This window comes from Nomascus leucogenys, chromosome 6 (genome assembly GCF_006542625.1).
Source record: "Nomascus leucogenys isolate Asia chromosome 6, Asia_NLE_v1, whole genome shotgun sequence".
Taxonomy (NCBI): Eukaryota; Metazoa; Chordata; class Mammalia; order Primates; family Hylobatidae; genus Nomascus; species Nomascus leucogenys.
In genome coordinates this window covers 16,332,374-16,356,621 of record NC_044386.1, presented here as the reverse complement: position 1 = coordinate 16,356,621, position 24,248 = coordinate 16,332,374, and the positions used below count along the sequence as shown (strand labels likewise).

Below are 24,248 nucleotides of genomic sequence, written 5' to 3'. Positions count from 1 at the left end.
ATGCTAAATGACGAGTTAATGGGTGCAGCAAAACAACATGGCACATGGATACATATGTAACAAACCTGCACATTGTGCACATGTACCCTAAAACCTAAAGTATAATAATAAAAAATTAAAAAAATTTTAAAAAAAATCTGTTCTAAGTCCCAGGAGAGACTCTATTTAAAGCAACCTCAGCAGATGGTGTCTTTTCCAAACTATTTCCATCTTACTGGCTTTAGGTTAGGTAGAAAGGTTGTGACAAAGGACCATGTGCCATATTCTGTTTCACCCAGTTCACCTGTTTGGGGTTCAGTTAAATTATCAGGAACCCTTTTCCCTAGAAATATTTTTTTTCCACCCACAGCTATAAAATCCTATATTCAAACACAAAGTAAAGCAAAGAATTACTGGAGATCCTTCCTCAACCTTAGCATGCAATTCAGGCCACAAATCAGCCACCACTAATTTTTTTCCTATAGGCTTAGAGAATCACTCTCCTTAGGAAAGCAGCCAACATCATTCATTGTACGTGATTTTTAAAACTTGAATGTTTAAACGATTTCCATTTAACTTGGGATTGAATCTCATTACAGCCACTAAACTAGCTGCTGACATTAAACAAGCCACTGTTAACTTCCCAGGGTTGGTTATTTCATTTTTAAGATAAATGACTGGAATTGTATCCTTTATGTCTATGGTTTTTAGTTTTTGCACAAACGTGCAGTAATAATGTATACACACAACTAGATTCTATTGAGCACTCAAATTCACTTATTTATTTGAGAAATGACACAAACATCCAGGCACTGCGCTAGAAGCAGGGCACCCAAAGGTCGACCCTGACTGCCCATAGATCTTTCCATTCTACATCATAGGAAAACTATGACTCTTAAAAGGGTCAAAGGTAGCAGAGCCAATGCTAGCCTGTGGGCTAAATTCTGACAGTGTGGCTTAAACAATTTTAACAAATAAACTAAGACAGAAAAATCAATCTATTCCACAAGAGTTAGAGTAGAAAAGAACTAGGCAGGCTCCTAAATCTTTCCTAACGAAGTCTTCTGGACTCTCCTTGGAATGTCCTTCAAATTGTTTGTGCTCTGAGATACGGGCCAAGGTAGAAGCTGCAAAAAAGTGGGGTGCAGGCAAGTCATGCAGATACTAGACAAATGAGGAGCATGTGAAACCTCAGATGTCAACAAGAGGACACTTCAAGATTCCCTCAGCTAGGTGCAAATTCCTTCTGATTCAAAGACCAAGTTTCTACCCTACACACTCAGCCCATGCCTCCTTCATGTGAGTATCTGCAGTTCTTTGTCTAGAAACCTACTCTGGTGTGTAGGACATTGCTAAATGAAATATACTGGTGACAGCATTAGTCTTAAGCAATAATGAAATTGCAACAGATATGTTTGAGGAAAGGCATAGTGTCTTAATAAGAGTCAAACGCAAATATATTGTCAACTTGAAACAGAAGGTGGAAGTGAAAGAGATGCATCTAACATGAGCAAATTTACCTGATTTATACAAGCTGGCGAAACTCAGCCTCAGTGATAATTCTGAATGTTCTATTATTTATGTCCACAGCCAGGCTTGCACCCCCACAACTTCCTACCCCATAACACCGTCAAGAGCGGTGAGTGATGTGTTACACGTTGCAACACTTCCTGATTGAAACCAGGCATCCAACGTGGGGCAAGAGGTTTCAAAATACATAGTGGCTTCAGATTAGCACAGGTACCACAGATTCCACATGATTCTCAGATGTTAAGGAAAATACAGAATAAAAGCTTGGAAAGTAATAGTAAACTATGACTCATGAGTCTGCTTTAATGGGAAAAAAAAAAACCTAGTGAACTTATTATAGTTTTAAGTGGGTAGATTACTATGTCATTAATGTGAAATGGAAGGACCTAAAATAGATTAAAAATTGAACCAAAGGGAAGGAGGATTTTTGTTAGAATAGCATGTCCTAGCTCTTGTGAACCTACACCTGTCCCTCACATCTCTAAGATTTCTTCTAGAAAATAAATGGATTGAGTCACTTCATCTCTAAAATTCCAGGTATCTCAAACACTAATACAATAAATACTAATATAGAAAGATTTGCAGGTCCAAATCTTTTACATGTTTGGAACAATGGGTCCAAATAAATAAAGAAAGAAAATGTTGCCAGTTAGAATAAATGATCACGTAACATGAAGAGGGGAAAATATCAAAGCTACGCCTTCGTCAGTTGGAAGAAAGCAGAGGGTGAATTGAATTATCTACGACCACCTGCAAAGAGGGAACATTTACCAAGATACCCCTCAGTCTCAGAAAATTCTTACTTCCTTTGGTGTCAACTGAAATCATCTGTCCAATGTGGGATCTCTTGCAATAAGGATATCCAACATAGATGGTGCTTTAAGATTTACTCTCTCTGTTTTTTATTGGGCCTCTTTGCCTCTTTTTCTTATTCAAACCTAAAATGTCTTCGGATCAGTCCTAAGCATGGTACATACTAAATTTCAGTATTCTAGATGACAGGATTCATACTTTGTAATGATTCAAAGGTGGGATCTGCAAATCTTCTCCAATTAAAATCTGATACATAAATGTGATTATTCAAAAATTTTATTGAGCACCATGATACACTGCAGATCCGTTGCAAACTGAATGCTTTTATCAACTTACCTCCCTTTACTTATTCACACAGACTTATTCCGTTTGTAACATAGCTGTGAAAGTGACAGAACTGCATTCTCAAAAAAACTACGCTAGAATCCGAACCATCATCTAAGTCAGGCAAAAGTGTCTTCCTTTACTTGGAATTATTCAATCTTGATTGTGGTAGGTGATCCTAAGAGATTCATAGCACTTCCCAAACTCAGTCTACAAGCCCACCCTTGTAACACTGCCATGCACGAGTGCAGCTTGTCTGGAAAGGAAAAGGCACTTTAAAAATGAACACAAAAGATGAATTACAATTATGTTAGCAGATATTTGTTTTTTCAATTACAAATAAATGAGAACTAACTGCTAAAAAGAAGAGAATCTGCTTTTGATTATTTGCAAATTAATTATTCTCATTTGTCATAATCGACACTAATTTACCTTCAAGCTGCTAAAGTTTTCCTGGTTTGTTCCCTGAGAAAAAAATATATATATCTTTTCCCTTAAAGATCTAGTCTAGTTCAAATTACCAAAAACTCTCGAGTATAGTACAAATGGAGATTTGTAATCTGAACACATCCTAAAGCTATCAACATGCAAGTTCTACTTATAATGGTTTTCCAAAATAGCTACGTACATCTTCTGCATAACACAAATAAAAACACTAGATATAGTAATTAATGTTTAAGGATTTCTGTTCCATAAAGCCTCCTGAATGTGTTGGTAGTCTTCTCATTACTGGTGAGTAAAACACATGTAAATTTGTTAATAAAGCGAGTATCCACGCTCTCCCTTGATCACAGATTCCAGTCTGTAACCCCATTCATCTGGATGCACACAGACGGTGGTCAAAGCAACATAAACTTCTCAATTTGGTAATTGAGGGTCTTCATGATTAAGACAATAGTTTTGAAAGATATGCGTCATTCTGAGAGATTGGGAAGGACCATGATTAATCAGAATTCCAGCAAGACTTCACAGAAAAAAAACAATAGAGAAGAAAGTGGGGAATCTAATGTCATACTTTGCATCTGTTCTCCTAAAACCATCATTACACTTGTAAAAGATCATTATAAGCCAGACATGGTAGCTCATGCCTATAATCCCAGCACTTTGGGAGGCCAAGGTAGGAGGATCACTTCAGTCCAGGGGTTGCAGACCAGCCTGGGAAACACAGTGAGACCCCCATCTCTGCAAAAAACACAAAGAATTAGCTGGGCATGGTGGCGTACGCCTGTAGTCTCAGCTACTGGGAGGGGCCAGGAGGGTGAGGCTGTAGTGAGCCATTATCACGCCACTGCACTCCAGCCTGAGTGACAGAGCAAGATCCAGTCTTAAAAAAGTAAATACAAATAAATAAATAAATAAATAATCATTATAGAGATAAGTCCTTTTTAAAGTAACTAAATATTTTGAACTTTGAAAATAACGAAAAAAAACCAATTGATTATTTTATGATTTTGTCAGATGATTTTACTTGCCAGATTATGCGCTAGAAATTCTAGAATTCGTCTTTTCTTCTAGAGGAGAGGTCGGTACACTGGGCTGCCTGATTGTTTTTGAAAATAAAGTTTTATTGGAACACAGCCACAGCCATTCATTGACCTATTATCAGTAAGTGCTTTCACACTGCAAGAGCAGAGTTGAGGAGCTGCAACAGAAACTGCATGGCTGGGAAAGTCTAAAGTATTTGTTATTATCTGGCCCTTTAAGAAAAACTTGACTGACCCCTACCCAGAGTCTTAGATGAACGTACTTCACCAGTGACTCAGTTCCTATAATCAGATGAGAGTGTGATTCAGGTCTAAAGGATACTGCAAAGATTAATCAGGCACTTTTTGGTTTGCAACAGTATTATCAGTGAAAAACAATGTCACATGGGAACTTTTTAAGATTGGGAAACAAGATAGTCTTTTTGTTTCTTAACTCTAATTCCTTCTTCTATGTATTCTGCCTGAGAGCAAAGAGACAGGTTGCTACACAGCACGTACCAGGTCAAAAACTCTGGACACTCAGGTTAAACTCCCCAGGAGGTGTGGTGCCAAGGCACAACATCCACAGAGAACAGCTCCAAGAAACGTGCTTGGGTGTCAAGCAAGAGTTCCATCCCTTTCTGCTGCATGGCACACAGCAAGTCACCTAACCTCTGAGCCTGTTTTTTCACAAGCACAAAATAGGGATAATAATACCTTTACATGACAGGGGATTTATAAAAATTAAATAAGACAATAAAGACTTAAATGCTCCCTCTTGAGCAGATGACATGGTCTTGTGGCGCCCTTCTGATTACATCCTGCCTGCCCATCTCTAAAGTTAGAATGTTCATCTTTGCGACGTTTCCATAATACCAAAAAATAATAGCCAAATGGCAAAAATGAAGCTAAAGAAAACACAGCTGTTTCTTATCATGAGCTTACTCCCCAGTCACAGCTTCCCTTTAATTCTCCCTAGACCTAGCTTTCTCATCTCCAAGTCCCAACCTAAGCTCCTCTCCTCTGCCCTCTGTCCATGACTTCCTCCAAAGGTTCAAGAGGCTGTCATCCTTGGCGCTCATCAATTCAGTCTCGGTGCACTTGCTGGGAGACCCATCCAGTTGAAGGGTTTTGAAAGCCCTCTGGGCGGCTGAGCACTCTTTGTCCACACTCTAGAGCCCACTGGGTTATTTCCTGAGCTTCAGACTCATGCACACAGTGGTCTACAATTGACCCAACAGGATGTCTTTCGAACTCAACATTTCCCCAGGTGAGCTCATCACTACCTTTCTCACCTACCCGAACCTTCTTTCTCCTGTGCTCCCTCCCAAGAGATTAGAACCACATCCAACCCATTGCCCGGCCAGAAACGTGGGAGTCTTTCTGGACCAACTTTCACCACCACCACCGCTACCCTCACATCCAATGCTTATGCTCCACTAAAATATGTTCATAACTCCACTGCTAGGTGCTAGAAAACAAAATATGGGCTGAAATACTGCATGGCCTTCTGAGAAAGCTTTTGTTCTTCCCTACCTCCTCCTGCTGCTACATAAAGATAGTTGGAGCTCCAGCCGCTGTTTGGACCCTTCCACAGAAACCCACACTGTGGAAGGAAGAGCTGAGAGATGAGTCTGAAATCTTTTTAACACATATTTAATGGTTTTGTATTGATGTAAAATCATTTTACATATTTTGGGGGTACATGTGATATGTTGATACTTGTATACAATGTGTAATAATAAAATCAGGGTATTTGGGATATTTAATAGTTTTGTATTGATGTATAATCTTATTTTTTTAGTTTATTTTACTTTTAGTTTTTATTTATTTATTTATTTTTTGAGATGGAGTCTCGCTCTGTCTCCCAAGCTGGAGTGCAGTGGCGCGATCTCTGCTCACTGCAAAATCCGCCTCCCGGGTTCCCGCCATTCTCCTGCCTCAGCCTCTCGAGTAGCTGGGACTACAGGCACCCGCCACCATGCCCGGCTAATTTTTTTTGTATTTTTTAGTAGAGACAGGGTTTCATCGTGTTAGTCAGGATGGTCTCGATCTCCTGACCTCGTGATCCGCCCGCCTCGGCCTCCCAAAGTGGCAGGATTACAGGCGTGAGCCACCGCACCTGGCCTGATGTATAATCATTTTATATATTTTAGGGGTACATGTGATATTTTGATACTTGTATACAACGTGTAATGATAAAATCAGGGTATTTGGAGTATTTAATGGTTTTGTATTGATGTATAATCATGATATATATTTTGGGGGTACATGTGACATTTTGATACTTGTATACAATGTATAATGATAAAATCAGGGTATTTCAGATATCCGAAATCTGGAAACTTGATCACACTCCTCAACTACCAGATCAGCCCTAGAACCCATTTCTGGAATTTAACATAAGAAGAGTTAACCTTTTCTCTCACGTAAGCCATTATAGTTTTAGGTTTTCTGTTCTATGCAGCAAAATCTAAATCTAACAGCATGTAGATTTCTCAAAACCACTCTTCAAACATCAAAAATTCAGGTTAAAATATTTCGGCTGGGCGCAGTGGCTCACGCCTGTAATCCCAACACTTTCGGATCACGAGGTCAGTCCATCGAGACCATCCTGGCTAACGCGGTGAAACCCCATCTCTACTAAAAATACAAAAACTTAGCCGGGCATGGTGGTGGGCGCCTGTCGTCCCAGCTAATTGGGAGGCTGAGGCAGGAGAATGGCGTGAACCCAGGAGATGGAGCTTACAGTGAGCTGAGATCAGGCCACTGCACTCCAGCCTGGGCAACAAAGCTAGACTCCGTCTCAAAAAACTAAAATAAAAATAAAAATAAAAATAAATTTCAATACATTTGACGATACAATATTTATGTGACCCCTTCCCCTATGATCATCTCTCAAACTTTTCTCAATGACCAGTATTTGGAGAATAGGATCACTTAAAAATGCCAAGTCTGCTCATTGACTTCTCCACATAAATTATATATTGATGCTGTAAAAAATAAATAGTAACAAAAAATTAGACTGATTGTTAATAGTTACCATAAAGTCAATGCTAAAAATTTCAGAATAGACAAGTTCATCAAAGAACACACTTTTTATGAAGTGCAAAGTTTTGTAAAGAACAAAGTGACCTTTTAAAGTCAAGTGGAATATGCCTCAAATTAAAATCAGGGCCGGGTGTGGTGGCTTACGCCTATCATCCCAGCACTTTGGGAGACCAAGGCAGGCGGATCACTTGAGGTCAGGAGTTTGAGACCAGACTGGCCAACATGGTGAAATCTCATCTCTACTAAAAAAAAATACAAAAATTAGCTCGGCGTGGTGGTACATGTCTGTAACCCCAGCTACTTGAGAGGCTGAGGCACGAGAATTGCTTGAATCCAAGAGGCGGAGGTTACAGTGAGCTGAGATCATGCCACTGCACTCCAGCCTGGAAGACAGACCAAGACTCCAGTCTTAAAAACAAGAATAAGAAAAAAAATTAAAATCAATGGTGTACCTCAGTATAGGTGGACAAAACAGCACCAACAAGAAGGGTGTCAGCAATAGGTAAAAATATAAGGAAATCCTTAAAACGTATTAGAATGAGAAGCCTTACAAATGGTCAAGAAAAAGAGTTAGATCAAGTTGTGGGTTGAAGAAAAATTAATAAAGTCGGAAGATGCAAAGATAGATAAATGTTACTACAGAAAAAAAAATCATTTATAGAAAAAAACACAGTCTAAATTGAAGTTTAAAAAAGGTAAAAAGGTGTGGTCACTTATTAAAATCTAGAGGTCTTCTTTTTTGTATTTTGGTGGCACTATTTTATTTTCTGAGATCTCAAACTCAAAAGGTTAAAACTCAAAGGGTTTTAACCCTACCTAAAACGTGATTTTAGGTAGGGTTAAAAAAAAGAGTATGCCAGGAAAATGCCTTAGCATTGACTGAATGTGACTGGAAAAGCCTCATGGTGTGAACAGTAACTGCATCTGGCTTCTGAAATTCCTCACCAGTTAATCATACCCATCTAGACTTTTGCTGGCCCCAAAGCTCAGTACGGATCTACCACGCAGAAGGCCCTGAATGTTGCAATCCAAGGAGATAAAAATCCTGACTTGCTGCTACAGGCATCCCCAAGAGAGGAGCAGATGGCTTCTTGTTTTGACCAAATTTGCTTCTGGATGAAAGCAAGAAGGCTGCAGGAAGACTCACATTTACTGCACCCCACACAGGACAGGCCCACCATCAACGCAAGGCCAACAACAGGGATGGTTCCTGCGTTGGGCCCTGCAGGCACAGAATAAGGGGATCTGAGCTCACAAGGGCCCTGAAAGTGTAAAAGTTTGAGATCTTAGAAAATAAAATAGTGCCACCAAAATACAAAAAAGACCTCTAGATTTTAATAAGTGTTTGCCTACAGTAATACTTATGCCAATGAGCCTCTACAATGCAACACATATATAATTTTGCAAACTACAGTTAATTGGGGATGAGAGTGTGTGTTGATGGTTACTATGACATGGAGCAGGGCCTCCATACTTAAAGGACGCTACAGCCCGTGGAATGGTGGTACAAAGGGAAGAAGGAAATCAAGGAGCGCTAGAACAGGCGCACCACATGTAAATGTGCTTTTTAAATTATCAACAAGCGCAACTGCAGTGTGGTACGTATTTTTTAAGAGATTATGGTGTTGACTCATTCTGTGCCATCTTGTAGGCACCCATAAATATGCATGTTTTAGGACATGGTGCTATAGTTCGGGCTGGAAATAATTCACATTCTACAGGGGACATCATTCAGAGTTTAAAAGAATACTGAAATGTCTGAACTTGGTTTTATTAACCCTCAAATGTATGCAATGAGAATGTCCAATCTTTGGATAAACATTGAACCGTCTAATGTAATGATTATTAAACAACGGCATACCCGAGAGTCATGTCCAATTGGGGCTGAAACAGATATTTTCTGATGGTTCTGCAGCAGTAGCCTCTCTATCTAAAGTAACACAGCATAGTCCACTAGAAAATTAATACCATGTATGTATTGACATTTGGGGAAATTTTTAGTTACAAAAGTCTTATCCAGCACACAGCAACAGCACATGCTGAAAAAAGTTCTTTTATTCTCAACTATGACGTAATTGTTTTCACATCAAATGAACACATCCAGCTACCGACAGAGGCTACTACAGATAACAGACATTAGGTATCAACCAGGTCCTTTAATTTCAACAGTTTACAAGCACTGGACTAAATTTAAGTGTGAGCCAAGGGACTGTCACATTTATAGCTGAAGGGAGAATTCTGACAATGTGACTGACTACAGGTAACCATTGAAAAGATAGTTACTAGAATATTGAATAGCATGAAACCATCTGCCCACTATCCCAGATCTGGAATATTTAAGTGTTTGAATGGAAATGATGATAAGCAACTGAGAACAAGACGGAGAGAGGAGGGATGACCCTGGGCTATGGCCAGTCTACACATAAGACAACTCCATGGTGGCCTAGGATGCAAACAGAATCATAATTTCTCTGGCCACCAATGTCCTTTTCCAGGAAAGGGGGAAGCACTGCTGAAGAGAGACCACAAAAATGCTAAATATTTTCTCATCTTCTGCAGTGCATCTATCCTCTGATTCTCATAACATAAAGTCTACTGATTTTCTAAGTTAAAGACGCAACATAAATGTACATACGAAGCACCAGCACACGGATACAAACACACTTCATTCCTGCCGCTGTCTCACACTGAAAGAGATTCTATTTCTTAAATCCAGGGGAGGGGTTATGTCCTGAAAGGCAGGCCTAAGTGCTGGGCCAGGAACTTCATAGGCCACATCAAAACTGACCCCCAACCACTGGCACCTTCTGAAGAAGCAGCATTCGTGGTTAGAGGCACAACTTCAGATCAGTCTCAAAGCCTGAAAATATACAGAAACTACCTTCATTGGGCAGTGTGGTATTCAACCGATTTCTTCCGTAATTGAATGAAGGCATAATAATAACACTGATGGTTTCCCATCCTCTAAACCAGATAAAAACACAGTAACGTAGTTGCTGACCTGTATGAAGTCAGGATCCACATCCTTTATAGAACCTATGGGGCATTTTCTCAGCCTCTGGGCACCTGGATAAAAAGCTCCGAGATCCAGTGGCCTATACTTTACATGTTCAGAACTTTAAGAATCCAAGATTCAGAAATCCAACTGACATTTAAAAGATAAACCTTGCTTTCAGAAATCCAAATGGCATTTATCTATCTACTTATTTATTTATTTATTTATTTATTTAGAGACAGGGTCTGGCTCTGTCGCCCAGGCTGGAGTGCAACAGCGCCATCTCGGCTCACTGCAGCCTCTACCTCCTTGACACAAGCAATCCTCCCACCTCAGCTTCCGGAGTAGCTGGGACTACAGGTGTGCCACCATGCCCAGCTATTTTTTGTATTTTTTGTAGATACAGGGTTTCGCCATGTTATCCAGGCTGGTCTTCAACTTCTGTACTCAGGCAATCCGCTGGCCTCAGCCTCACAAAGTGCTGGGATTACAGGTGTGAGACACTGCAACAGCCAAATGACTTTTATAAGGTGATACAAGGTAACTGATGGAAGGCAGGCTGATTCTCAATGGTCACTGCCAAAGTGTTCAGAACCCCAGAGGCTAAGAGGGAGCAAAAATGCTATTTTCAAAAAGACTTTCCACAGAAGGATTTGTAAAGCAAATTGGGAAAATGGGCAATTAGAGAATGAGGTCCTTCCAGATTTCTTCAAGTTACAAATATCCTAAGAAGCCTGCTTCTAGTCACAGAGATGTGAGTTGGCACAAAACACAGCACTATTCATTCCTCTAATCATGAGTTGTATTTAACAAAGTTCAGCCAGTTTTCAGGGCGGCCACATCTCCTGCAGTCTAGAGTCTCCACATTTCCAAAGGTCTTTTATTTATTTATTGAGACGCAGTCTCGCCCTGTCACCCAGGATGGAGTGCAATGGTGCGATCTTGGCTCACCACAACCTCTGCCTCCCGGGTTCAAGTGATTCTCCTGCCTCAGCATCCCGAGTAGCTGAGATAACAGGCACGCACCACCACGCCCAGCTGATTTTTTTTTTTTTTTTTTTTTTTTTTTTTTATCTTTAGTAGAGACAGGGTTTCACCATGTTGGCCAGACAGGTCTCGAACTCCTGACCTCATGATCCACCCGCCTTGGACTCTCAAAGTGCTGGGATTACAGGCGTGAGCCTCCGCGCCCGGCCAGGTCTTTTGTTTTACAGTGTTGGGTTCTTGTCGAGAATCTCAACTGTCCTTTAAAGAGGCCAAGCACATCCCACAGCTGGGACAAGTTGTGGCTATTGTTTCTGGCTGAAAGACCTCCTCCAAATACCCCAGAGAAGCCTTCTCCAATAATTATAGAAAATTCTAGAAAACATCTAACCATGGTGGTTTTTTTTTTCCTGGAATTCTCTTGATTTTTTTTCTCTATCCATGCGTTGATATTATTCGACTTATTAGTAGCAATGCCCTACTGTCCCCTAGTTTTAGGTTTTGACTCCATGAAATCCAGCACACAAGCTCAGGCATTATACAGACTTGGTTCTGAATCCTGGGGCTTCTGCTAACCCCTGAGTTATCCTGAGCAATGTATTTATTCACTGTGACCTCAATTTCTTCTTCCATCTTTCTTTTATCCCTTTCTATATTTTTCCTTCGGCCACTCCAGCAATTTTTCTCTGTATGTTTTTGTTTTTTAAAAAAGTGACCCAAACAGTAAAAACTGAGATTTTCTGCCAAGAGAAAAAAAAAGTAACTTTCTACACAGAGCCTACTAATTTTTAAAGGCCTATAAAATTTATTATCATTAATCTCTTATTAAATTGCTGAGGTAAGAGTGCTTATTTTTAAAAATAAATTAACAACAAAGTGGTATTGATAGATTTGGTCTCCTGAATACAATTATATCATACATTTGGCATTTAGATTTAGCATTTATAAGATGTTGTCATATCAACAACTATAACATAAAACTCCATCTTCAAAATGGGAGAAAGCAAAAATAATTTTAAATATAAATTATTTGACAGCCACTATAGGGAAAAAAATGTCCCAGTTCAACACTGATGTTTAAGGACATTTCTTAAAATTATAATTACAGTATCAGCCGGGCATGGTGGCTCACGCCTGTAATCCCAGCACTTTAGGAGGCCGAGGCGGGTGGATCATGAGACCAGCCTGGCCAACATGGTGAAACCCCATCTCTACTAAAAATACAAAATTAGCTGGGCATGGTGGCACACATCTGTAGTCCCAGCTACTCAGGAGGCTGAGGCAGGAGAATCGCTTGAACCCGGGAGGTGGAGGTTGCAGTTAGCCAAGATCGCACCACCGCACTACAGCCTGGCAACAGAGCAAGACTCCATTTCAAAAAAAAAAAAAAAACTATAATTATAGTATCTTGATACACATAAACACAAATATATATTCAATGCCTTCCCTCCTATCAAGTCCCATGAAGGTTAAAATAGAACTCTTAAGTCTGACGATGTAAACAACGGCAGTGTGCTCATGGGTCACACCCAGACCCTCTGTCATGAGCTCCCTCACCCCTAAAATGCAGAGTTGTAAACGATGACTCCCAGGATTCCTCTGGCCGTGCCCAGTCTCAGATCCTCAACTTAGTGGAGTTTACTAACTAGAACCTAGGCCCCTAGACACTCATGCATTAGGGATCCTTAAGGAATCTGTTTTCCTGATACTGGAAAACACTATTATGTTTTATTTATGTTTGAGGTTTGATATCATTGTTGCCTATATACACAAAACAAATCAAACAAAAAGTGACACCATAGAGAATCAAGTCTGATGTTAAAGTAGATCACTTATAAGCAGATCCCATTACACTGGCATGGACTGATTGACTTCTCTGAAAAAGCACACATGGTGTTAAAGCCACCTTTCACTTAATTATTGTGTCCTCCAGATTCTGAGAATGTACAATGCGTATAATCTTATCAAGAAGGTATACATTGGAAATATGTTCGTGTATAGACTCTCACGAAATTAAGTTATCTTCCAATATTTAAGAACCTAAAATGTCAATTAGAAAACTTCGACTCTAGCTGATAGTTTACAATGTAAGGATATATTTGCAAAAAAATTATCTTTATCCAATTTCACATAGTACCCCGGACTTATTGCACTTGAAAAGTCACACACGATGAACATTCTGGCAAGAGCTGCAGTGCTTTGCAGGGACACAGCAGTGCTTTGTTTTCTGCTGGCAGTGGACAAGCATTCGGTGAGAACCAAGGTGCAGGGTGTTAGGGAGACAGACACAAGGTCTGGAGGCATAGAGCTTCCATGACAGACTAGGAAGGGAAATGGTGAGAGTCACACATAAATAAGACAAGTTCATCAACAACAAGATCATATGGTAAGACACAATCCAAAAACAAGTAAGACAAATTCACAAATAAAATCATGACTATGTGTTGTGAATGCTATAAAGGAAACAGAGATCTCGATTAGAACAGGCAGGAGAATGGCAGGAACGGCCAATCTTTATGGAGGCATTACTCTGTGCCTGGCCAGTCCTCACCTTCTGCTAATTCATAGCAAGAGGCAGACATCAATAGTGTCAAGTTAGACACTGGAAACTGAAGTTAAGAAGGTTGGAAGGGGCCGGGCGTGGTGGCTCATGCTTGTAACCCCAGCACTTTGGGAGGCCAAGGCAGGCAAATCACCTGAGGTCAGGACTTCGAGACTGGCCTGGCCAATGTGGCGAAGCCCTGTCTCTACTAAAAATACAAAAATCAGCTGGACGTGGTGGTACGCACCACGCCTATAGTCCCAGCTACTTAGGAGGCTGAGGCACGAGAACTGCTTGAACCCAGGAGATGGAAGTTGCAGTGAGTCAAGATCGCAGCCCTGCACTCCAGCCTGGGCGACAGAATGAGATTCTCTCTCAAAAAAAAAAAAAAAAAAAAAAAAAAAAAGCAAGAATTTAAGTCTCAGTGGCTTTATCATGATGCCCTTTTGTCACCGAGCATGTTAGCATGTCGACCTGCTGGGGGCAACAGACTACAGGTGTTCCAGAATGTTCCCTTTCCCTTTACACACATGATCTGGTTTCATACCCAGATTTTCAGAAAGGCACAGACTTACAGGGACGAGAGCGCTTAAAAAACATTTCACAAGCACATGTTCACTTATTTCAAGACATGTCCTCCCTGCCCCCAAACACAAAGAAATCCTTTCAGAAGGAAAAAAAATGCTTACGATTACCTTTTTTTTTTTTAAAAACTGAATTGACTTTTTTTTCCCTAGATTTACTTCGACTCCTCAAGGACATTAGCACGCAGAGCAAGGATGTACTGTTACAAATAACAACCTTTTCTGTTGTTTAAAGGTATAACACAAAGCATTACAGATACTTTAAACAGATTATTAATAAGCACAATGACGTAACAAATGCACTTACGATCATTTAATCCCCCTTAAATTAAAATAAGAAGCCCTAACTTGAGCATTTATAAAGAGATAAAATTATGCTACTCTAATTGGAGATACGTGTCATTATAAATTTGTCCAAATTCATAGAAGGTACAACACCAAGAGGGAACCCTAATGTAAACAAAGGACTTTGGGTGACAATGATGTGTCAATGCAAGTTTATCAATTGTGACAGATGTACTCTGCTGGGGGATGTTGATAATGAGGGAAACTATGCATGGGGGGGCGCAAGACTTGTATGGGAAACCTCCGTACCTTCCACGCGATTTCGTGTGAACATGAAACTGATCTAAAAAATAAAGTCGAACAAAAAAGAGAAATAAAGCCACAGGACCATTCTCACCCGCACTCATCACAGGTGTATATATACAAAAACTTCTACTATTTCTCGCATTTTAATAACAACTGAGTCATTGATCAAATTTAAATGAAAACAAGAGTTACACATTCACTATGGTTGAGAGTAATTGCTAACACTATTAATGGTGCATCAAAGAACGCCTTCCTAGTCGAAGGAGGGGAATGAAAGGAGAGCATGATTTCACTCCTTTCTCAGCCAATCAAAAAAGCATACAGAATAGACATGAATGAGAGAGGTGTTTTCTTTTAGAGACATCCATTCACCCTTAAAATGTGGGACACTCGCATTTTGTAGAGACACAGTGCAGTTCAGTATCTCGGTTGAGAGTCCCTTCCTACCCCCATTTAATTAAACGCTGAAGTTTGCGTTTCAGAAAGCCCTGAGTTTGTGTGCCAGCTCCATGTACTTGTTTTGCAGCCTTGTCCTTAAATCCTGCAGCTCTTGGTTGGAGCTTCTGTTTTGTCCCCACAGGCCTGACTGTCCCCACAGGCCTGACTCCCGCAGAGCACAGTTGAAGGGACAGGAGGAGAGAACATCGATGGACACCCATGGTGGCACACACTGGCTCACTCCAGTTCCTGCACAGATCTACGAAAGCTTCGGGGCCTCGTTCACTCCCAGCAAATGCAGCAAATATACAGCACTTAAAGAAGTCACAGGAACCTTACTCAAACTGGAAGCAAAACAATAATTTTCTTGTTGACTGATATGCTTCCAGCAAATGAGAGACATGCAACATGAACTAAGATGTTCTGGGTCACACTGGCTACGTAACCTATTATTTATTTCTCTGTGCCACAGTTTCTTCATTTGTACAATGGGATAATAATAGAATCCACCTCATCTAGCTGCTGTATTTTAAAATGTCAATCTTTGGGCCGGGCGCAGTGGTTCACTCCTGTAACTGCAACACTTTGGGAGGCTGAGGCAGGCAGATCACTTGAGGCCTGGAGTTCAAGACCATCCTGGCCAACATGGCGAAACCCCATCTCCACTAAAAACACAAAAATTAGCCGGGCCTGGTGGTACATGTCTAGAATCCCAGCTACTCAGGAGGCTGAGGCACAAAAATCGCTTGAATCTGAGACGCGGGAGTTGCAGTGAGGCGAGATCACATCACTGCACTCCAGCCTGGGCAACAGAGCAAAACTCTCCCTCAAGATAAAAAAAAAAAAAAGTAAAATGTCAATCTGTGTAAAGCTTAGAATGTGGCCTGCCTGGCACATGGTAAGCACTAGGCAAGCCTGTGCTCAGCAGACTAAAAGGTGTTATTTTGTAATGTTACAATTAAAAGAGATTATGAAATATTTTACAATGCCATTGAAAAAATAAATCTTTGCCTAGTTTTGCCTTCTCTGTAACGATGGTTTTATGTTTCCAACTTAAGATCAAAATCACAACAGTTTTGTCTTTTTGTTTAGTAGGTGTCTTAGTCCATTCCTGCTGCCCTAACAAAATACCTTAGATTGGGTGATTTATAAAGAATCAATACCTACTTCTCACAGTTCTGTAGGTTGGGAAGTCCAAGATCAAAGACAAAAGCAGACTAGGGCACTCCTTTCAACCTTTTTTATTTTTCAAAATATATGGAACGCTTCACAAACTTGCACTGTCATTCTTGCATAGCAGCCATGTTCATCTCTATATGGTTCCAATTTTAGTATATGTGCTGATGAAGTGGGCACATTATTTCTCTTTTTTTAAAGAGTCAGAGCCTCACTTTGTTTTTTATTATTTTATTTTACTTTATTTTATTGAGAGGAGTCTCACTCTGTCACCCAGGCTGGAGTGCAATGGCGCAATCTCGGCTCACTTCAACCTCCACCTCCCAGATTCAAGTGATTCTCCTGCCTCAGCCTCCTGAGGAGCTGCAATCACAGGTGCCCACCACCATGCCTGGCTAATTTTTGTATTTTTCAGTAGAGACAGGATTTCACCATGTTGGCCAGGCTGGTTTCAAACTTCTGACCTCAGGTGATCTGCCTACATCGGCCTCCCAAAGTGCTGGGATTACAGGCGTGAGCCATCACGCCCGGCCAGAGCCTCACTCTGTTGCCCAGGATGGAGTGCAATGGCATGATCACGGCTCACCCCAGCTTCAAACTCCTGGGCTCCAACCTGTTCTTTATTTATTTATTTATTTTTATTTTTTTCCCAACATGTTTTATAAGACCACTAATCCCATTAGTGAAGGTGGAATAATCATGACCTCGACATTTCCCAAAGGCCCCAGCTCTTACTTAATACTATCACACTGGGCATTAGGTTCCAACATAGGAATTTTGGTGGAACACATATATTCAAACCATAGCACAGGGTCACTTTAAAATTACATCTCTATAAAAAGTTCTGACTACAAAACTAGACAAATGAAAAGAAGCAACACCTCCCTGCTACCAGGATAAAATTTCCAAAGACCTCATTACAACAGTTACTAGCAAAGAGGATTTTAAATTAGTACAAATTCACAGATTTTGGGGGTAATCCAGACTAGAAGAGTTTTACTTCACTAATTTAAGCCTGTGTTTTCAAATGAAGGGCAGTATCACATGCAAATACAACACATATATCCAAATTCCTAACTGGATCCTAACTAGGATCAGCTTTACTTTGCAAGGCTCTAGAAGAAAGATAACCAAAGTTGTATTACAAGATTGACAGCCTAGGGTATTTAAACACATCCTGACATTGACACCAAGACCCCAGGGTGAGTGTGGGGTCAACGGTTATCACCAAAAATATGGCCTTCTGTTCCATGTACTAACACATTGATCTGTTTTATTTAGATCCTGAGTTTAGTGACCTCAAGAATTATTTACCGTAGTGAATAGGGAGAATTTCCACATTTGCCAAGGCTTTCTTTACAAAAGAGCTGGGCCGGGCGCAGTGGTTCACGCCTGTAATCCCAGCACTTTGGAAGGCTGAGGCGGGCGGATCACGAGGTCAGGAGATCGAGATCGTCCTGACTAACACGGTGAAACCCCGTCTCTACTGAAAATACAAAAAATTAGCCGGGCATGGTGGCGGGGGCCTGTAGTCCCAGCTACTCGGGAGGCTGAGGCAGGAGAATCGCTTGAACCCAGGAGGCAGAGGTTGCAGTGAGCTGAGATCATGCCACTGCACTCCAGCCTGGGTGACAGAGCAAGACTCCATCTCAAAAAAAGAAAAAAAAACAGCTGAAGACAGGGTATAAGATTTAGTCAAGTGTTGATTGATATCAAGTAAGGAAGGGAATTGTGTGGTTTTATTCCCCAACTATTGGATGAACTAAACTGAGCTGTCTTCTTACAGGGCTAACATGAGCAAGCACTGAACCAACTGTCCTTTCCTACCCATTGATCAGACAGCTGGGAAGTCCTCATGAAGGGAAAGATATTAAAATTTACTGAAGATAACCAAAGTTGAACAGAAAACAGGTGATTAATAACTGACACTCAAAAAGAACATTCCACATATTCTTTGAAAACGCATGTAGTCATATCAATATTTAAATACAGTTCACTATGAGTCATGTTTAAATAGTCATATAATTGATGCCATACATCAGATATTTATCAGAAAGTATGAACCATTTGTGGTGCTGGAAAAGATGACAAACTAGGGAAGAGATGGCAGGAGATGAAGGGGAAAAGTAGGTCAGGTTCACATTTGGAATGAATGCGGTGATGCCTCAGTACATTCAGATGAGACTATTTGGGGATCAGGCGAGCATTTTTATCCCAGCTTCCATGGGTTCCACAGAGCACTTGCATCAAATGCTAGACACACAATACTAAAGGTTTCGCCTCACTGTTCTGAAGCTTGACGTTAGTCTCCATTAACACTTAACTACAGGTTTCATCAAATAAACATCAAATTATTTCCAAGTTAAACATCAGTAGGTGTTAGTTGAAAGGGAGGGGAATGAGGCTCAGCTTCTTCTGTTTCTTTGAAGTTTTATTTTGGTTTCAATAAAAAAAAACTCAGATAGCCAGCTATGCAGACTGAATTGACTGAACAGTGACCACTTTTCCTGCATAAGACAGCTGAGATGAGGAAGACAACCAAATGATTCTGCAAGATTTCAAAGAAAATGTCCAGTGCTGTACTGAAAAAAAGAGGGCAGTTTAAATAGAAAAAATATATTAATAGGCACCCAGACAAACAAGTCACAAACCAAATAAAGTGTCAATACCAGTGCCAATCAAACTGTGTATATCCATCCAAAAGAGAGAAGGCCACTGAGAACAAGAATCCCCCAAATAAGCATTTATGTAATTAAACAGCCTCTGAACATACGTTGTGTTTCATACATGCTTGGCGAACACTGAGAACTACAGGTAATCTTACTTTAGAAAGCAATGTCAGGGGCCGGACACAGGCCAGATTACACCATGCCTGTAATCCCAGCACTTTGGGAGGCCGAGGTGGGTGGATCACTTGAGGTGAGGAATTCAAGACAAGCCTGGCCAACATGGTGAAACCCTGTCTCTACTAAAAATTCAAAAATTAGCCAGGCATGGTGGCGCATGCCTGCAAGTCCCAGCTACTTGGGAGGCTGAGGCAGGAGAATCACTTGAACCCAGGAGGTGGAGGTTGCAGTAAGCCACTGCACTACAGCCTGAGTGGCAGAGCGAGACTCCATCACCCCAAAAAAAAAAAAAGAAAGCAATGTCAGGGCACCTAGCAAGAACCAGATTGTAGAACCTGTTTAAGCATCTTATTTCCAGAGACCTGTAATGTGTGCAAGTCAACCATAGATATAGGCAGTTTTCTTTCTTCAAAATGAGCCATACCGAAGTCACTGACGTTAAGAACAGGTTCTCAGTCTGTGCTTCAATCCAGAAAAGCATTCTGGGTGAGCTCAGTGAGAGTTCTTTGGGTCCTTCATTAGATAGCCTTATCACCTTTCTTTCTTTTTTGTTTTGTTTGGTTTTGTGTTGTTTTGAGACGGAGTCTCGCTCTGTCGCCCAGGCTGGAGTGCAGTGGCACGATCTCGGCTCACTGCAAGCTCCGCCTCCCGGGTTCACGCCATTCTCCTGCCTCAGCCTCCCGAGAAGCTGGGGCTACTGGCGCCCGCCACTGCGCCCGGCTAATTTTTTGTATTTTTAGTAGAGACAGGGTTTCACGTGTTAGCCAGGATGGTCTGGATCTCCTAACCTCGTGATCCGCCCGCCTCGACCTCCCAAAGTGCTGCAATTACAGGCGTGAGCCACCCGCCCAGCCGCCTTACCACCTTTCTTTACAATACCTCCATCAAGAATTCTTGGTTGTTTGCTACCCGGTGGGCTGGTAGATTTCATTAGCTTTCAAAGTATACAGAAAGATCTCAGCTTTTGAAAATTCCAGAGGAATGACACAGTAGCACAAGCAGCTTTTTAAATATACAGAATTGTGATTTATTTACATCAAGACTGCCTATTAAGAATTTTTTTCTGAAGATTAGAAGATACCAAGAAAACTACTAAAAACATTTTTTTCCCTTAAGATATGGGTCTAGTTAAGAGTGCATTGCTCACCATATTTGAACCACTCAGCTTTCAGATATCAGGGTCTTCATATCTTTAATTCCTATTATTAAAATATTTCTGGGTTTTTTTTCCAACAATAACATGAAAAATAAACTCTTAGGACCTGCTCTCAGGATATATTCAGTAGCCATCTAACTACACAGGAGAGGATATCAACAAGGAGTGAACATTTTATCAATCAGGAAACTAGCTCTCGGCCGAGCACGGTAGCTCACGCCTGTAATCCCAGCACTTTGGGAGGCAGAGGCAGGCGGATCATCTAAGGTCAGGAGTTGGAGACCAGCCTGACCAAGAAGGCGAAACCCCATCTCTGCTAAAAATACAAAAAATTAGCCGGGCATGGTGGCAGGTGCCTGTAATCCCAGCTACTCCAGAGGCTGAGGCAGGAGAATTGCTTGAACCCAGGAGGCAGAGGCTGCAGTGAGCCGAGATCACGCCATTATACTCCAGCCTGGGCAACAAGAGTGAAACTCCGTCTCAAAAAAAAAAAAAAAAGAAAAGAAAAGAAACTCGCTCTCCGGATAACCTGCCCAAGATCCCTACAAATGTAAATGCTGGTTTAAATACATGTAATAAGAAATCATTTTTGCTTTTCTCCCCCAAGGTAGAATAGTCTTCAAGACTAAACGCAAGGGTGGGGGTGTCCAATCTTTTGGCTTCCCTGGGCCACACTGGAAGAAGAATTGTCTTGGGCCACACATAAAATACACTAACAATAGCTAATGAGCTAAAAAAGAAAAAAAAGTCTCATGTTTTAAGAAAGTTTACAAACTGGTGTTGGGCCACATTCAAAGCAGTCCTGGGCAGAGGACCGGACAAGCTTGGACTAAAGCAGTGATTCATAAAGAGCAATTACTCTGGGCCAAGTAGTGTCTGAAAGTCTAGGAAAACAAAAATCAGGCAGAGTTCCTACATCCAAGGAATCTCCCTGTGGGGTCATGAGAAATGATCATCAATTTCAGCTGGTGGTTAGTATAAATCAAGCTGGAGGAGGAAGGCTAGAGGAATGATAAAATACTAGTTAACCAATCCTGCCCTTCGTTTGTTGACAGATTTCATTTTAAAAAACATCATGGTCAAGAGTCCCAGCTACCTTGGTAAGCTATTTGCAACTCAGGAGTCAAGAGAAAGGAGCACTTTTGAGCAAAAGTAACATCAACATCTGAATAGGCATGTAAGGAAATGTAATTCATATGAAAAAACATAAAGAGTAGGCCGGGTGCGGTGGCTCACACCTGTAATCCTAGCACTTTGGGAGGCCGAGGCAGGCTGATCACGAGGTCGTGAGATCGAGACCATCCTGGCTAACACGGTGAAACCCCGTCTCTACTAAAAATACAAAAAAAATTAGCCCGGCCTGGTGGCGGGCGCCTGTAATCCCAGCTACTCGGGAGGCTGAGGCAGGAGAATGGCGTGAACCTGGGAGGCGAAGCTTTCAGTGAGCCAAGATCACACCACTGCACTCCAGCCTGGGTGACAGAGCGGACTCAGTCTCGGAAAAAAAAAAAAAAAAAAGAAAAATATAAACAGCAGACGGGAGCAACAGCAACTCTTCCTGTTTCTCAAGCTGAGTGGCCCATCTTAATGCAGTTAGCCTGTCAGGTGAGAGCCCCAGCAGAAGACACTTCCCCAAGGAGTCCGACAGTAACTACAAACACCGTGTTCAAGAGCTAAAGCATAGTCTTACTGGGTTTTAAGAACTAGCTACTCTTGGAAATCTTTTCCTTCAGTTTCTAATCCCCAAATACCTGCTTTTTGATGGAAATTTAAGATGTGTGAATCTCTTTTCTATCTAGTGATTAAGACCTTTGAACTAAATGTAATCGATGCTGAATTCTTCCATATCCTCTACAGTGATAGTCACATAAAACTCTTTAAATAATAGCCAATTGAACTGGAATATCTCACATGGCTTAGTCAGGCAAAAGAGGTGGATCTAGGGACACATTGAAGAAAAAGAATATAATTGATCAGAGTAGTAAACTTAATGACTACCTGCTGTTTATATCTCTACCCCATGTATCTACAGACCAACATTTGCATCGCTGTAATTACTGATTTCCTTGTTTGCCTTCACCCATTGTAAGCTACTTAAAGGAGTTGTGTCTCCCAACTCCATCAATAAACAAACATTAATTCTGGCAATATTTTAATGTGGTTTGTACGTTCCCACGTTGCATTCACAAGGTAGAAAAACCTCATGTCAGCTGTTCCTTTGTATACAGAAAAACAAGTTTGCAACATATTCTTGGCATTTTGAAGCCACTTGGACCACTTTTAGGAAGTTTTATCTGAGAAATACGTTTACAAATGCCACTGATCTTTCATTTAAAGAACAAATTCATCACAAAAGCAATTATTTGTACCTTTTAACTATATATATATTTTTTTACTTATGGTTTCAAATGCATAAGTGTATATCTTGCTCATCCAATCCAATAACATATTTATAGAGCAGGAATAGAATAATCTTCATACAGTTGAAGTATGGTGTGTGCCTACAATAGCAGAAGACTGAGACCCACACAGACATTTCCTAAAGTTGAGAAATGGTAGAATCTAAACATCTACCAATCACTCCTTGGGCTTGTTTGTATTTCCCAGTTTTTTTTGTTTTGTTTGTTTGTTTGTTTGTTTTTGAGACTGAGTCTCACTCTGTCATGCAGGCTGGAGTGTAGTGGCGCGATCTCAACTCACTACAACCTCCACCTCCTGGGTTGAAGCAATTCTCCTGCCTCAGCCTCCCAAATAGCTGAGACAACAGGCATGCGCCACCATGCCCAGCTAATTTTTTTGTATTTTTAGTAGAGACGGGGTTTCACCATGTTAGCCAGGCTGGTGTAGAACTCCTGAACTCAGGCAATCCGTCCGCCTCGGCCTCCCAAAGTGCTGGCATTACAGGTGTGAGCCACTGAGCCTGGCCTGTATTTTCCAGTTTTAAAACCAAAATGACACCATCACCATAACTAGCAAATCGTATCAGAAGGTTGAAAAAAAAAAAGAAAATATCATCTACTTGGAAATACACATCAAAAGGCGTATCAGTCACCTAGTTACTCATCTGTGTCATAAATTGCTGCTCAACCATCGATACCGTGTCATTCCAGCTAAGTACACAACCTACTAGATGAGCCAAGGCTTCCAAACAAAACATACAGTAAGTCTGTGAGAAATCAGGAGGCAGTATGGTGCATTAGAGACTCGAAACATTAAAAAATTAATTGCAAACTGCCCTTCCCATTCTACTACCTGACTTAAATAACACTGACATGGCCCTCTGGACTAGATGACCCACAGCCACCTCCTTCAGATCTTACCCAGGGAGTATCTGCTGTATGTAAGGGGAGGAACATGAAGAAGGGGAAGGAGATATAGGAGTTTCAGCTGAAGAGGTTGCCACTGGCCAATTCATGAGCTGAATTCATTTAAAATGAGACAATCTTCAGACCAAGTATTGATTTAATAAAGTGCCAAGTGTTTATGGCATAGATTATAGAGATGGTATGAGAATGTCTTATATTTCAACCCAGCTCACAGGTATAGACAATAAAGACCCCTACCATCACCTCAACTACAACTATAGTTTTAATGTGCAAACCAGAAGCCTATGAAAATAAAAATTTTGCAAATAAAGGATCAACATCCAGAAATGTTTTGGAATGAGTAAATTGTATTGCTAGAACTAGACATGCTTACTGGAACCCTGCATTATTATTTAACTACAGGTTACTTTAGAAATCAATTTCATACCATTGTGAAAAGCTACAAACTTT

The 24,248-nt window shown here is 40.9% G+C and overlaps 1 protein-coding gene and 1 non-coding gene across 2 annotated transcripts in view; both read right to left on the bottom strand.

The window, feature by feature from the left end:
- Positions 1-24,248, bottom strand: part of BASP1 (brain abundant membrane attached signal protein 1) — a 60,243-nt gene that overhangs the window by 20,460 nt on the left and 15,535 nt on the right. The gene's annotated exons all lie outside the window — the stretch shown is intronic.
- LOC115835623 lies at positions 16,546-16,650 on the bottom strand. The gene has a single exon (XR_004030658.1). It is a non-coding gene; the product is annotated as a U6 spliceosomal RNA (small nuclear RNA).